This window comes from Podarcis cretensis (genome assembly GCF_951804945.1).
Source record: "Podarcis cretensis genome assembly, chromosome: 9".
NCBI lineage: Eukaryota > Metazoa > Chordata > Lepidosauria > Squamata > Lacertidae > Podarcis > Podarcis cretensis.
In genome coordinates this window covers 53,008,422-53,025,216 of record NC_137178.1, presented here as the reverse complement: position 1 = coordinate 53,025,216, position 16,795 = coordinate 53,008,422, and the positions used below count along the sequence as shown (strand labels likewise).

Genomic DNA, 16,795 nt, shown 5'->3' with positions numbered 1-16,795 from the left:
CTTTGCTTTTTTCCTTTAAGCATAGCACATTTGAGACTAAGCATATTTAAGGGATGCTAACTTTTTCTTATACAGTGGTACCTCGGGTTACATACGCTTCAGGTTACAGACTCTGCAAACCCAGAAATAGTACCTCGGGTTAAGAACTTTGCTTCAGGATGAGAACAGAAATCATGCTCCGGTGGCTCAGCAGCACCAGGAGGCCCCATTAACTAAAGTGGTGCTTCAGGTTAAGAACAGTTTCAGGTTAAGAACGGACCTCCGGAACGAATTAAGTACTTAACCTGAGGTACCACTGTAGCTCAAGTTCATATATTTATGTTTAACTTTCATGCTGATTCATTAACACCTTGTTAAGTTTGGCACATTTACTTTAAGAACGTTGCACATCTAAGGACTATATTATTTTTGCAAAATTGTGACTGCATTAATTCAGCCTGGTAAGATTAAGCTGGAGACTTCTTTGCTGCAATTGCCAAAAACAAGCTAACTTACAATAGTGTTTAATCCCCCTTTTTAAAAAAATATCTAGGCAAATGCAACAAACCAAACTGGATAATAACTTTTATTAGGACCAACCAAAAGGTCAGAAAAATAAATTCTCTAGAACTCCTTGTTAGGCAAAACATTGCATGAAGCAAGGGGTGATGGGGTGAGGAACAATTTTAAAAAAGTTGAACCATTAGAATAGATGTTGTAGCTATGATGCCAGCTTGCAGACCCGGTTCAAGATCTAAACTGGGAACTGAGTGAGTCCAGTTTCCATACATATGTTTTACCAATGTACGGTAATAAAATTGGAATACATCAAATATAAGGACTGTCAACTGGCCAAGAGATGGCCATGTCTGGTTTGGCACGGTGCTGTTTCAATTCCATTTTTTAGACACCTCAAAATAAATTCTCTTTTTATCATACAAAGATTAAAAAGAATAACAAAATACTACAGTAAAATGCAACACAAAAACACAAAGTAAGAAACAACCAGAACTTGTTCTGTAGAACTCAGCAAGCAAAGCTTTTGGGGGGTGTTGATACAGTATGTGCATGACTATTTGCTATTGTCAAGCTGTGTTAAAGGCACAGCAGCAGCTGGTGTCAGTAAGGAAGCTTACATCTAACATGCTTTGTCAAAAGCAAGTTTCTTAAAAAGTGCTATGAAGTACCACCATTATCCAGTAAAAAAATTACCCCTCCGTTGGCTAGATATGTTTTACCTCACAATCTTCATCAGTAGGTTGTGCATATACATCGGCATTGGGTTATCTGCTCTCATACAGTAATTCTAGTATAAACACCTGAGAGCATCAATGCTTTGATAATAATTTGTGAAGACACCGCAGACGTGACTGTGTGATTTAAACAGCAGTCAATCAAGTGAACAGCCTGAATTCCAGGCTTAACAGCTGCTCAGATAGGATCACACTTCAAACTGAATGCTGGAGCAACTCCTGGTGAATGATGGCCCTTTAAGGACTTTAAGGCCACATACATAACTCTTCTACTAGTAGATGGGTATGAGCTTTGGCTGAGGTCCTCAAACCACTGACTTCAGAGTAGTGCACTGGCAGTCACCTGCTTCTTCTTCTTTTTTTGCAGTCCTTTTAGCCATAATTACAGGCCCTAAGGAGGTCTGGTTGGATTCAAAGAAGCTTCTGTTTAGGGATCTTGGTTCGTTTTGCCCACAGCTGACTGGGAGTTCCTGCCAAAATCTGCTTGTTTACATTAAAATTACCTTGGGATGTAAAAAAGAAAAAGATCATCTGCAGCACAAGTTTTTCACAGACTGGAAGGTGCTGTGATAGGGAGCTATCATTGCTCATGGTACATCTATTCAATTCCCTTCCCGCTTCACCCAGGGTGCTCCTGGACTGTTGCTGTTTTCAGGATTCAGTTGCATACTGGCAAATTCAGGCAGCACAATTATAGTTTATTGGGAGATCTGGCGGAACAAACCTGCTTCTTCAAAAGATCTGACTTTTTGCTAAAAAGGAAAGTGACTGGAAAGTATGGGGTAACACTTGCTTTGACACAACATCATGTAACCGCCCTGCAAACACATTAGAATGAATGCTAAATAGCCAGATTGTCTGCAAGCACCCACAGTCCCCGGGCAAACAAATTCTGCAAATTTTACAAAATTATAAAACCTTTTTGATGAGATAGCCTAGTGTGGAATAAAAGCATTAATTCTGCATGTAATTTGAGTCTTGCACCAAAAAGAGATTTTGTGAGTGCTTCATTTGAGCACTCGCTCATTTAGCTCCCCCTTCACTGTTTCCTGCTCCAGTCCCTTTCTTTTGGAGTAAGGGAAGGCAGTAGTGGCAAGTGGTATGGAAGCTTCGGTAGAGTTTGGTTTTGTGCCAGGTATGGGACTGAGATTGCCACTTCCATAATCCCTATTGGGGGAACTATTTAATCAAAGAAGAAGCTCTTCTACCTTGTAGAAATGATGCCAGTAGTGTTAGTTTCCCAATGTGGATTCCCTGGTGGGATGAGCCCAAGCACTGTTGTGGCCCCTGATTGCTTGCTGCCACCTTCCCCTAGCCTAGGTTGAACAACTGGGTCCTTGGTATAGGGGGATGTGGTTGTTCTCATCTTGAAGACTTATAAAGCCCTTTTGCCTCAAATTTGCTTTATTGAATCCTTGCGGCACCCCTAGTAATGATAGTTCTATCACAGTTCTGCACAACTTGTGACCTGCGAAACTGAACTCAGCCCTCCATCCTTTGTATTGCAGCCTATTTCAAACCTGGAATACCCCTGGTTTCAGTGTCTCTGGCCAGCACCAAAAAACAGGAGATTTCTCAAGCTCTATTGTGGACTACGTTAGGGTTGCCATAGTTCAAACTGTGAAAATCCGAACAGAAAGGTTGTTGCACTTCTTTTGCCCGAAGTTGATGAGCTTTTTTCGGAGCAAGACCACACCGGGCACTGCTGATGAATGCGGTATTCCAAATATGTCCAGAAGTATGGTAATCCTAGACTACGATAAAGGATTTGGCTTAGTGGACCAGTCATAAGTGGTGCTAGAAGTTGTGGGGAAGAACAAGACAATGAAGAGGGTGTGATACAATGACTACTGCAATTGACACAGGATTGTGTTGCAATTGTTTAAGATAAAACCTTTTTTTGGAAAGAAACTACTTTTGCCATTTTTATGGACATTTATTGTTTGTTTACAGATAGTTGCCTTGGTGATATTGTGATGATTGCAAAAGCTCTAGGGGCAGCCATTGTACCAAATGCACTGTTTTGAGAATCATAGAATTGTAGAGCTGGAAGGGACTATGAGCGTCATCAAGTTAGGATTCTGGCAAGACTGTCACCAATTCCCTTTGTGCCATCTATATTCTCTAGTAGTTAGTACAGTAGTAGACTTCTGTCACCATCCATCTTAATGACATAAAACTGGCAAACTGGTGATTTTCTGAGCTAGCAGATTTGAACAAGACTTTTGCAAGGCTGACTACATATTTCCATTAGCATTCCAAAACAGCTAAATTTGCAAAGTTTGTGTGCCATTTTAGATTTCTGTTGCCACAGCTGTCAAATGAGGTTTCATGTCAAATATATCCCTGATTGTTCCCTATTTTTTTGCACCTTAGGGTACCTTAGGGTTTTTTTAGAAGTCTTGATTCAACTCATAAACATCTATCTGTATCATCAGCAAACCTGCATCAGCAACAAAGGGTCATTTGGAAGCTCTTAGCATTCAGGTACCAATGTATCAGTTTAACAAATGTCGTTCAGTTAACTTGCCAATTAAGTTGTCCCCAAACCTAACACTCAGCTCCCCATCCACAGACTGACTATCCATTTTATGTAAACAGCTATTTAAGCTTTGCCACATGGTCTGCATGGGGCTACAATGTCGGCGAGACCAGCAGTTTGTTGGTTCACAAGATATGAGGTTTTTAGGTGTCAATTTAGCTGGGAAAATGTCTCTGAAGATCCCTGACAGAAAAAAATATAGTGGCTGAAGACTGGAAATAAGTATTTGACTTGTGTTTGGTCCACAGAAAACAGATATTTGGAAAATTAACTTTAAAATTATATGTTAATTTTTCTTTTCATCAAAAGATTTACGCACACTATTAACCATATTATGGCTCCAGAAAGCCCCTGCTTTTTTGGCATATGTTTGGTTGTCCTGGGTGCTTAAAGCTGAATGATGGTCACAATTTGACATAATGTGCTTAGTGTCTCATATGATCTGTGGAGACCTACCTTCTTCCTGGATTAAAATTCCACACTTGAGACAGGATTACTGGAAACCTTGAAGCTTAAAGTTCACAGGGAAGCAGGCAGAGACCAGCTTACAGCACCTTGAACAGCTACAAGAGAAGTTGTATTGGCAGGGAGTGAGAGCCACCTGAAGTCTTATGTAGGATGCCCAGGCTTGAAGCATGGTAGGCTCCACAATATAACATGTTAAAGGACTCTTATTTTGATTAGTGATGATGACTGAACTGTTTGGAGGACCTTGAATGAAGCCCCAACAGTTCTCCCCTTACCACCACCAAGGAAGTGTCCTGAAACTTAGCCTCATTCAAGGCTTCAACCAAGCATTGGGATCATTGCACAGTGTAAATAGTTAGAACATAGTTAGAATAGTTAGAGAGCCAGTGTGGCGTAGTGGTTAAGAGCGGTAGACTTGTAATCTGGTGAACTGAGTTCGCGTCTCAGCTCCTCCACATGCAGCTGCTGGGTGACCTTGGGCTAGTCACACTTCTCTGAAGTCTCTCAGCCTCACTCACCTCACAGAGTGTTGGTTGTGGGGGAGGAAGGGAAAGGAGAATGTTAGCCACTTTGAGACTCCTTCGGGTAGTGATAAAGCGGGATATCAAATCCAAACTCTAAATGAAGGGCTGGTGAAACAGGGGGAATGAGTTTCCAGTGCTGGGTAGAAGGCCCGAGAAAAAAATTATGCAGAAACTAGGGGCAGTAGTGATTGTATGCTGTGGGCAACATTGTTTGGCGTAGAAAAATAGGTGGCATGCTGGAAGGCCAAGTGAGAACAGATCCAATAATTCAGGTGGCCAAAGGAAGCAGGACAGAATTGACGTTGGGCTGAAAAGTAGGAAATGGATGAGGAAAGAGATTGAGGAAGCAAGAGAGAGTGGCTAGGAAGAGAGTATCAAAATCCCATAAAGATAGGATGGGGAGTGTGTGCTTGTCAGTGTGTAGGCAGGCAAGGGGAGCCCTTGGGGGCTTTTAGCCAGAGAGGCCAAACAGGCAATGGAGAGTGCAGATGAATTTCATATATTGATTGAACTTGCTAAGCAAATGTTTGCTGCAGATCTCTAGGAATGCATTATATCAGCAGGGTGAGGGACAAAATCTTTATTGTTCAAGGTCAGCTGGAACCAAATCCTTTGTCTGTTGAGGAGTAAGCTGATTTTGCTAGCTATTGGTGCTTGACCCAAATAGATGTTTTCCCCCAGAACAGAGGCTACTTTTCAGTTATGACCAAAATGAAGGCTTACCAAGCTACTTTAATAAACTCCTGTTAGGAAATTGGAAGATGGCCAAAACTACACCCTAGAATAATCAGAACGTTCATCTTGAGCTGAAGCTTAACATGATCTGCTAAGGTCTTTTTTAAAGGAAGTTATTTAAATGTATGGATATGATGAATTCTGAAGGAATTACGGTACTTTAAAATCAAGAGTGAGTTTAGCAGCTTTCCTGTACCCTAGCCACTCTTTCCAAAATAAATATTCTTGCTAAAGCTGGCTATCCTCTGGTTTAATAACACGCGCTATTATTTATTCATTAAACAAGGAAAATGCAGTCAGAGCTGCTATGCAAAAACACAGAAATAAGATGGTTCCTTGTTCTGAGGAATGCAGAATCTAAGAGAGTTTAGACTACATACTGTGGCCACGTGCCATTTGATCTTCTGCAAAATAGCCAGCATACACAATTTAGACTATTTAGACATTATGCTAATAAACTGAAAAAGCTATCCCCTGCCTTTAAGCCTGAGTAGTCTCAGTAATAAATTGGGAACCATAGCAATTCACATGATACATTTCATGGCTGTATGTTTGTGCTACGAGGAAAATTGGTGAATATGATTGTGTGATTGCAAGAATATTTGCACTCAGTTTTAGTTGTTGCCCCACAAAATAATGTAATGGATGTTACCTGTAGGAGGCAAGAAAGATAAAGAAGGAATGATTTCTTGATTAAGTTTCAGTGAGGCAGAAAAGCAGTAAGTTCTGGACATAAGTTCTGCACGCACACCATTTGAATGGCAATGCCCATGAACTTTAGGGGACGGTCCCCTCAAATATTTTATTGGGGGGGTGAAGATCCCTTGGCTCCTAGGAATTGGCTCCTATGCTCAGCAGCTGGTATGCAGATTCACACTGCCTCTGGCACTAGTAAGCAATGAATAGTAGGTATCAATAGCCCTGCCCTCTCCAAATTTTCCTAATTCCCTTTTTAGGCTATACGAGTGGTAGTGAGTTCCGTAGAATGAGCACATGAAGCATAGAACATTTATTCTTGCTTTTTCAATCTGCACCGTTGAGTGGATGATTCAGTAGAACTTTGGCTAATGAATGGTTGTTGGTGTGTGTGTGGAACTGGAGCAATAAAATCTCTTGACCGTGTTCTTCTGTACTGTAACCTGTACAGTGAGTACAGAAAACAGTTGATTATCTTTCTAAGAATTCTCTTGGGAAGATCACCTGACGATTCTGAATGGCACTGCTTCACAAATGCTTCCTCCTACATTAGTTGAGGGGGATGCAGAAAAAACAAAAACTGACTTCAGTGCAGATCAGGATAAAATTTCTATAGGCTTGAGGGACAGAGAGAGAGAGAGAGAGAGAGAGAGAGAGAGAGAGGAGGACGAAATGTGTGTTTATATCTATCTGATTTTAATTGCTTTAATGAACTGTATGTTTTATTTCTGTACCTGCTTTCATTCATAGTAGGAGCACAGGACTGTCAGGTTTGGAATGGGTGCAAGGCAGCAGGGCCAGTCAAAGAGCTGATAGCCTTATTTTTTTCAAAATGTGACAAGGGTGGAATGGGTACTTTTAGTTTCTTTCCTGCAAGTACCCAGCACACAAAGGTAATTATGGATTACAGTTTGATAGTCAATTAGAGTTCAAAAGTGCAGCAAGGGTTGTTAGCCAAAACTCTCAGGGCAACAACATTTCCAACCCCCCAAAGACAATTCCATAGTTTTGGCAACATTCCATTGTTACTTTTGGAAAATGCTTTCTGACATTCATTCTTAGCATGTAGCAAACCATTTTCACCTTATTTCATAGCCACATATCTCTGCATTTATATCTCTGGGAATGAGATGAAGGATGGTGGCACTTAACCTGTTCAAAAATCCTGCATCCTGTGGAAGCTGGAAACAATGGAAAGCTTCTTGCTACACCCAGGGTGGTTTCCTGTAGTCACACTTGAGACACAAAACGTAAAATCTCCCCTTGCAAAGAGGCTAGCAGCCAGACATCTGAAAGCAGCACAAGTTGAAATATTAAAGGGAGATGCATCTTGTGTGTGAGTCATCCAAACAAAACAGTGTGAAACCAAATAGTTACTAAACATACTGAGCCAAGAGGCAACTGACTGCTGCTGTGGATCAATATAGTTCAGTTTGTGTTGCCTCTACTGCTACATTCGTCAAAGTGAAAGCAAACGCTTCCGTGGACTTTTTCAGTACTTTGATTCTGGAACATAGACGGAAAATGATGTGGTGCCGTCTTTGCGAGAGTTTGGCAGTGATGATTTATATGGACACGGTGGCTTTTCTATGATAACCTGTGCACCTAGATTGTTATGGGTGAGTACTGTATAGCTATGCAGCCGTGACTTGTTTATGTTTTGTGCTTCCTTCGTTTTACTACTCTTTCCCCCATGCCTGCCTTTTTAAAAAGGGTCTGTTCAGGTTTATAATTTTCTTTCTCTGTTTCATATGAAGATCTGTGATGTTGATTACTTTAGTAGCATAGTCAGATATATGCAGATGTAAACCCACAATTATTTAGAACTATAGTTCATATTCCTCAATCTTCATTTAGATGTGATTAAAGGAGATTCATGTTTATTTTTGAATACAGTACTGCAAAATAGGGCAGGCAAAGATTCTGGTAGGAACACCACCATAGGATTTTTGCAGTGCTGAAGGCCGGTGATGGAATTATCAAAATATAATGGTCAGTCTGTTTTTTCAGGTGGCTATATGTATCCCTACATTGACTGCCTGGAATATAATAAAACATCACTTGTCCTGAAATGGAGAGTGCAGTCCCCCTCCCTGCAAAAAGCAGAATTTATTGCATCTTTATGAATGCAGTCTTTGCTGTACAGTTGTATTTTAAAGCTGTGTGGACTGAAGTCTTTAGTTTCTCACAATTAAAACACATTAAAGATATGCAGTTCAAAATTCACTATGTATCACTGGCTTGCTTTTTACCAAAATAATTTGTTGTGGCATAACTGGGAAAAGGCCATAGCAGTGGGTATACAGCTGAATCCAAATCCTATGCATAAGCAAGCTCCACAGAGTCCAATGAAGTTTACCCCAAAGTAAGTGTGCATAGGATTGCAGCTTCAATGGCTTATCCAAATGATAATTCCAAATTTATACAACAGACTTCCACCACCCTGTAAGCTACAGCATCATAATATTAAGCAGTTCTTGGAAAATGCTGCCATTTTCACCAGTGCTCCAGAAAGTAGCATATATCACTCTGACATTCTTAAGGAAATACTGGTCTTTGACAGTTGTTGTTGGTTGATATGTTTGAGAGCGCCAGACATACACTTCATAAACAGAGCATTCTGATCACCCCATAAATCATTAAATCTGCTCCCCAGAAAAGGAATGAAGAAGCATGCCAGTCTTTCATTAACTGCCCCTGCTGCACAAATCAAAATGGTACGTTTATTGGGCTGACGAGATCAAAGAATTGCTTCTGAGCCAATGAATAGCAAGTCCTCCATATCTCAGTACTTAACTTGATTAATCAAGCAAAGTTCTCGTATTCCACCAGCCTTCAGACTGTAGTACAAATGTCCTGCCTCAGCCTTCTCTGGGTACAAAGATATAACTTCTACACAATCACAGCTGTTCTGTCGCCTCCTGTCTGCCACCCTGTAATGTAATAGTATAATCTCCTCACCCCCTTCATTTTAATGCTGACAGGCCATTACAGTTCGTGATTTACCCAAGCATATTAACCATAACCATGTTATGCTGTGGGTGCCTGCATATGATTTATTATCAGATAGTAGTCATTTCTATTTACATAGTCACTTAAGTTTTTTGAATTACTACCTGCAGAGAACCGGGCCCTCTTCCCTTTATACCCACCTTTCTGAGCTATAAGGAAAAAAGATCTCTACTGTTTAGAGGGGGAAATGCTTATATCACAGGAAGGGATATTTGATCACTTGCAAAAAATGTCCTGATGACCTACAGATCCTTGAAGAATATCAAAGGAAGGCTGTCTCTTTCATGGCATTTAGCCATGTACAGAGGTAAGAAAGCATACTTAAGTTCTACTGATTTCAGTGGGGTTTTAAGCATATTAACTGTATTCTGGGTTGTATCCACTGAGCAAAATCCAAAGCTCTGTCAGCTTAGTTGCTCTCACAGAGCATTGCATCCTTATTTCCCAATTTCTGTAAACAACTCTCGCATATTTTGCCCTAGCAGTGCCTTTTTCACAGGATTGTTTTCATGTAATCTAAACAAAGGCTATATCACGCATCTGGGAAAATCCAGAATGCATCAATAGGTTTTGTAATTTCAGGATGGATTGAGGTTGTGCAGGTGTCACTGACATTTTAAGGGTATTAGATCCATGGCTCTGTCAGTGCATGATGTAGCACATTACAGGGCAAGAAGTGCAAGTAGGTAGATACGTCTTTTGTAATGTGACATTATTTTGTGACCTGGTTTTGTAATGTGATGTTATTTTGTGACCTGGTTTCTGACAGAGATCAGTAAACACAACACAAATACAAAACTCCAATACATATACATTAGTTCTATATTGTACTCACAAATATGGGCATATACTATTATTAAAACAGGAAAAAACTCCAACACCTAACGCTTTCCTCAAGAAATTAAAAACTACCTGCATATGAACTTGAAAAAGATATTGTATTGACATGGTTGATTACTGATACTCCAGTGTTAATGACTATTTTATGGTTTGCTGTAATAAACACATAAGTTGTATTTTTCAGGATAATTCTGCATGCACACACACACACACACAGAGAGAGAGAGAGAGAGAGAGAGAGAGAGACCTTTAGCAGGGAAAGTCCCCATTGGTGACTTCATAGTGCTAACTGGTTCCTGCTTTCCCCATAATTAGTTTAGAAGAAGTAGAAATGCTATGTATTTCACATCTAGTTTGACTGTCAGATGCTCAGTATGGTTTTGCCTATGACTGCACACAAATTAATGTCTTTCTTCTTCTTTGGCAATCACTTGTAGCCTAGTAAGATTGTCTTCCATAAACATGGTTTTAGCAATGAGTCCGTGACTGTGGAGGCCAATTCTGGATCCACACATCCTTCCACAGTGGGGAGGGACGTTGGTTTCTGGGCAGGAGTTGATCATGGTGTGGATTTGCCAAGTGTGCCTTCCTCTTAGCATGTTTCTCACGTGCGTCCTGAGTTCGAGTGTCTTAAAAGTCCTTGACACCTTTGGTAAAGGCTGTTCTCCAACTGGAGCGCTCGCAGACCAGTGTTTCCCAGTTGTCAGTGTTTATACTACATTTTTTTTAGATTTGCCTTGAGACAGTCTTTAAACCTCTTTTATTGACCACCAGCATTACGCTTTCCTTTTTAAAGTTCGGAATAGAGTAGTTGCTTTGGAAGACGATCATCAGGCATCCGCACAACATGACCAGTCCAATGAAGTTGATGTTGAAGAATCATAGCTTCAACACTGGTGATCTTTGTATGTGTAGCACAAAAATGTAGGGTTGTGTTTTTTCTCAGTCCAAAATCATTCTCACTCATCCTCAACATGCTGATTCCAGATCCTGCCATCCCCAAGGGTGGCTGTGGTTACTTGCTGCACATTTGAAAACCCACCACTTGAATGAAGAAGGAAGTGGTGATTGCAATATTGGTAAATGCTTACCCACAACTTCGTTGGGCAGGTGTGGAGACCCACAGACAGACCATTACTGTGACTGCCCATTGCCAGGGCTCTGTCTGCTCCCAGCCATACCTGTGCTCCTTGTTTTTGGCTTGCCCCTCCTTGTGTTTCCAGCTGCTGGCTGGCCCCATCAGCAACTTGCCTTCCAACCCATCTTACCACACCAGGCTTGACTGTGTAGCCGCCTCCTGCCCAAGCCAGCCCCTCTTCCATACAGGTGCAGCCCAAGTGTCACCTCTGTTTGTTACTATGTCATTAGATGCAGGGTAAAAAAGAATCAATCTGCAACAAGCTTTTGTTTTGGGAATGAACCACTTTCTCCAGAAGTGCTTTTTGGGTGCAATAAAATATGCAGCAGAACTAAATTATATGTGGACTGTGTAGAAAAAAAACAACACTCAGTCTCCATTGTTTCTAGAATAAAACACTGTGTGTACACAGCCTAAGAGACAGGGATTAAATACAACAGTTTTCTTAATTAGTGAAGATGCTTTCCTGAATGGACTATTTATCTGCAGGATGAAGTCTGAGACTGGTGCTTTTTAAGGGTGTATATGAGAAAACAGCCTTTTCCCGGCTGATGAAGGAAACATGCAGTTTTTGAGATGACTAGACAGAGAAGAGAGAGAGCTGTACATTGGTCCAAGCTGAAGGCTCTTTTGGATACAGTTGCTGTTTGGGGATCTAGTGTAGGACTTGTGGCTGTGCTGTGTGCTGAGGGACTTTGTATACCTCAGCTATGGTCCTCCTGTATATATTTGTGAATAAAACATAACAAATATAATAAAAGACACGTAAGTCTCTATTGCATGTGTTCTCTTATCCTTTGGTGGCTGAATGCCGTAGCACTGCCCACAGACTTCCCCTTATTGAGGAAGTAGAGAGCATTAAGAATAGACAAGTGTTTCCTCTTGCATGTCTGACTGCATTCTTTCCCTGTTCTGATTCAGCCAAATATTTCATCTATACTGCTTAACTCTGCATTTCTATAGGGACCCCAACTTCTTGTGGGCATTTTCAGTTTCAGATTGCTCTCTGTTCTTTTAAGTAACATGCCATTGAATAAGCAGTTATCAAAATCTCTGGAGGTTGTGGTTCAGTTCTTCTTGCTGATTGGATTGCTGTTTTCATCTTGGACAGCTCCTTCTTGTCCTTTCCCCTTATTTTCCCTCAGAAGATTCCCCCTCTCTGTGTTTTTTCCTCTAATGCTAATGGTGCTTTGAGCTTCTTCTGCCACAGTAGCACCAACATAGAAAGTGGAACAGGGAGTATATAAAAATGGGCCTTCCTAAATGGCTTTTGCCCTGTATACCTGAAAGAGAGTCTCCACCCCCATCATTCAGCCTGGACACTGAGATCTAGCTCTGAGGGCCTTCTGGCAGTTCCCTCATCACAATAAGTGAGGTTACAGGGAGCCAGGGTCTTCTTGGTAGTGGTGCCCTCCTTCTGGAACACCCTTCTGTCAAGAAAATAAACAACTACCTGACTTTTAGAAGACATCTGAAGAAAGCCCTGTATAGGGTCGTTTTACTGTGTTTGATGTTTTAATTTGCTGTAAGCCACCCAGAGTGGCTGGGGCAGCCCAGTGAGATGGGTAGCATATAAATTATATTATGATGATGATGTGGGAGTTTGGAAAATGTGCATAAGAGGCAACGTGAGAGAAGTGTATAACGTTATGCATTTTGTGGAGAAAGTGGTTAGAGAAATGTTTTTCTTCCTCTCTTCCACTGGACGTGCTGAATGTTGGCAGATTCAAGGCTGACCAAAGAAAATGCTTGTTCACACAGCGCATAGTTAAACTCTGGAATTTGCTTCCAGAAGAGGCAGTGATGGCTACCAACTTGGATAGCTTTAAAAAGATGAATAGACAAATTCATAGAGGATAAGGCTACTAACCCTGATGGCTATGTTCTACCTCCCCAGTAGGAGGTGATAATACTTCTAAATACCAGTTGCTGGAAGCCTCAGGTGGGGTGAGGTCTTGCTCGCAGGCTTCCCATTTGCATCTGGTTGGCCACTGTGAGAAAAGGATACTGCACTAGATGGGTCACTGGCCTGGTCCAGAAGGCTGTTCTTAGGTTCTTACTACACTTGTTGGTGTGATACTGCGCTCGTGTTCTGTGATTTTCCAAAGTGCAGTAATCAGCATGGGGATCGGCACAATCACCACTCTAGGTCTTTCAGGTATCGACATGCTCAACGCTCACCAAGGCCTTCATCTGGAAGTGTCCTTAGATTATGAGTGTCCACCATGCTTTATGAATATCTGCCCCACTTTTATGGACCGCTGCTTTTAATGAGGTGTTAGCTATGATGTCACATTTTTCTGCCTTGTGATAAATTCTGAAGCAATGTTGCCACTTGCAGGATCTATTAGGTGCCTCGGTTCTCTGCTTTTAGTATTCTTTTTTGTCTCTCAGCAGTTTTCCAGTGCATTAATTCACAGAGGCTCCACAGGTTTACAGGATTCTGTTTGGAGATTGGGCTGTCACACTCTGCAGAGAATCAATTTATTTTTCAAATCCATGTACTTAAGACGCAGATTAAGCTATTAAGAAGCATGAGAAGATCATTTAGCAAAATACCTTTTCTTGACAATATTGCCTCAAACAGAAGAAACCCTCACTCTAATTATGCTAAGGATCACAAATAGCATAGTCCTTGAAATGGAAAAGCATTTCTATTTTGGCTAATCATTCAATGCCAATATACCGTATTTTTCGCTCTATAACACGCACCTGACCATAACAAGCACATCGTTTTTGGAGGAGGAAAACAAGGGGAAAAAATTCTGAATGAAACAGTGGATGTATCATTTTTGTGCCTCATGCTGTGGACACAGACATGTGATCTGATGGTGAGTTTGGGGTAGCCCAATGCAAAAATCCTGAGAATCCCTGTGGATCTGTGCTTTGTAACCACGTTTTTGCACCATTGTGGCCCCAGGCAACAGTGGGTGCGTGATTTTTTTGGTGCAGGCTGTAGCCATGGACATGCTATGTGATCTGATGGTGAATTTGGGGTGACCCAATGCAAAGATCCTGAGGATCCATGTGGATCCATGCTTTGTAACCACGTTTTTGCACCATTGCGGCCCCAGGCAACAGTGGGTGCGTGATTTTTTGGGTGCAGGCTGTAGCCATGGACATGTAATGTGATCTGATGGTGAATTTGGAGTGACCCAATGCAAAGATCCTGAGGATCCATGTGGATCCATGCTTTGTAACCACGTTTTAAGTGGGGAGAGAAGGAAAAACACAGAAGGGACAAGGAGCACGAGAGGGGTGTGCAGAGAAGCAGCTGGCTAAGAATGCAGGAGTGGGGTTTAATGGGAGGGAGGAAAGGAAGGCAAAAGTTTTCCCCCACCCGCCCAAGCCAGCCCCCCCCCCTCTCCCACCTGCATAAGCACGGAGAGGAATTAGAAGGAAGGACGCGATTCTTTCCTTTCCCCTCTGCTTGCCTGGAGGGGAGGGGATTTGCCTGCTCTTTGTTCCGTTTGAGCAAACAGGAACCGAAACAGAACAGGGTGGGCAGTAAGACCCTGAGGCAGAATGCAGGAAAGCAACAGCTTCCTCTCTCACAGAGCTCCCTCCTCCCTGACGCGCGCGATTGGATTTTTGCCGGATTTTTACCCCTGCGCTCCTGCCATCGGTTCCAGGGACCACACATTCGCTCATTAACACGCACAGACATTTCCCCTTACTTTTTAGGAGAAAAAAATCTGCGTGTTATAGAGAGAAAAGTACGATATGTACTGCTTTTGAAAGAGTGCAGCTAGATGAGCATAGATGGAGAGATGAGCCCACTGCAGATCTACATCCATACTTTTGGGGCCACACACCTGTTGGAAGTGCAACAGCAGTGATCATTCAGTTTGTCACTTAAGAGTTAATTCTGTCCATGTTAAAGGCAGCTAACCAAGAGGGTGTGGTAGTGCTGCTGGGGCTGGCTGGGGCTGCCAACTTGGCCCCACAACCATGGGTGCCCAGGACTGTGGGTGCTATGCAGTGTGCATGGCCCTGGCACTGAAATTTGTGGGTGCCCGACCCCTTCATGGGGAATTTTGTGGGTGTTTGGGCACCCAGGGCCCCAGGAAGTTGGCACATATGGTGCTGGCAGCGCTTACCAGCCAGGCAGACTGCTGTGATGTTTACTGGTTGTGCTGTTCTGAGGGAGTTTTTCCTCTGTCTGTTTGGTTGAATGTCTCTCTGCTGAAGTAAGGAAGGCAAAGGCTCTGTGTTCCTTTCCCCTCAAATTATACACTACTTTTGTTCAATAATGTCATCAAAAAGCAGCACTCAAGAATAGGGATGGCAGAGAAACAAAATAAAAAACTAATCCATCATTAGTTTCTACACCGCCCAAATTAGGTGGTCAATCTTTTTATGAACATTCATGGTTTTCTTCCACACCAAATAATTTGTGAAAATAATTGTCAAAAACAACTTACATGGTTTTCGAAACTTAGTCCTACTTAATTTTCCTTTGTCACACCTTACCATAACCTTTCACCGTTGTTTTTCTTTCTTTCATTGCATCTGATTTGACGTGCTGAAATGTGTATTCCTTCCTTGTCACTGAGGTGCTGATGGGAACCATTATCCAACCCATTCAATCACTGTTATGTTTCTTAAGCTGTCACCACTTGATATCCCTCTCATTTTATCTCTGTAGCTCTACTGCATGCGGTGGGCAGGGGTGAGAGAGGCTGCCCAATGAGTTTTTCCATCCTCCTGCGCTATAAGACTTTGGTAGCAGGCCTAGACCAAGTTTTCTTTGACCTCAGAAGACTTTTGGTTTCCTGCCCATCACCTTCAGGGTGGGGATCAGGTGGGGGAATGGGCAGTGACATTCACTGCAATCCTTTCAGTGAAATGGGTCACTCATTGGCTTCACTCTCAATGTTGTCTAGAGGTCCATTGCCTCAGGCAGTGCAATGCTGAGGTTAACAACAGCACCACTAAACAAACAAACCCCACTGTGCTGTGGTGACAGAAGAAAAGGGAAAGAGGAGAGATTCAAGAATAGCCATGTAGCACAATGTGGGCTTTCTTGGTTGGCCAAATAGCTGAGCTATAGCAGTGTACAGAGAGTAAACAGTGGTACCCTGGGTTAAGAACTTAATTCATTCTGGAGGTCTGTTCTTAACCTGAAACTGCTCTTAATCTGAAGCACCACTTTAGCTAATGGGGCCTCCTGCTGCCGCTGCACCGCCGGAGCACGATTTCTGTTCTCATCCTGAAGCAAAGTTCTTAACCCGAGGTACTATTTCTGGGTTAGTGGAGTCTGTAACCTGAAGCATATGCAACCTGAAGCGTATGTAACCTGAGGTACCACTGTATATGTGAGTTGCAAGATACACATACATACTCTCCAACATTTATCCGATGAAAATAGGGACGTTCCATTGCATAACAATAATTTTACTATTTATACCCCACCCATCTGACTGACTTGCCCCAGCCACTCTGGGCAGCTTCCAACATATATAAAAACACAATAAAACATTAAACATTTAAAGAAATCCCTACACAGGATTGGCTTCTGCTGGCTCAGGGATAGGATAACTCCATACCCTCCAACCTTTCTCTAATGAAAATAGGGACATCCTAAGGGAAAGTGGGACATTCCAGG

At 42.1% G+C, this 16,795-nt stretch overlaps 1 protein-coding gene across 37 annotated transcripts in view; it reads left to right on the top strand.

Moving 5' to 3' along the window:
- Nucleotides 1-16,795, top strand: part of SORBS2 (sorbin and SH3 domain containing 2) — a gene marked incomplete at its 3' end in the record, with an annotated part of 187,956 nt that overhangs the window by 70,599 nt on the left and 100,562 nt on the right. For 3 of the 37 annotated variants that reach the window (XR_013842233.1, XR_013842234.1, XM_079989973.1), the window contains exons 4-5: nucleotides 3,609-3,719; nucleotides 7,694-7,816. The exons of 29 other annotated variants lie outside the window; for them this stretch is intronic. Of the gene's footprint in view, nucleotides 1-3,608; nucleotides 3,720-7,555; nucleotides 7,817-16,795 lie in introns of those variants that run through there. 5 more of the 37 variants (XR_013842231.1, XR_013842232.1, XM_079989966.1 and 2 more) reach the window with 3 other exon arrangements.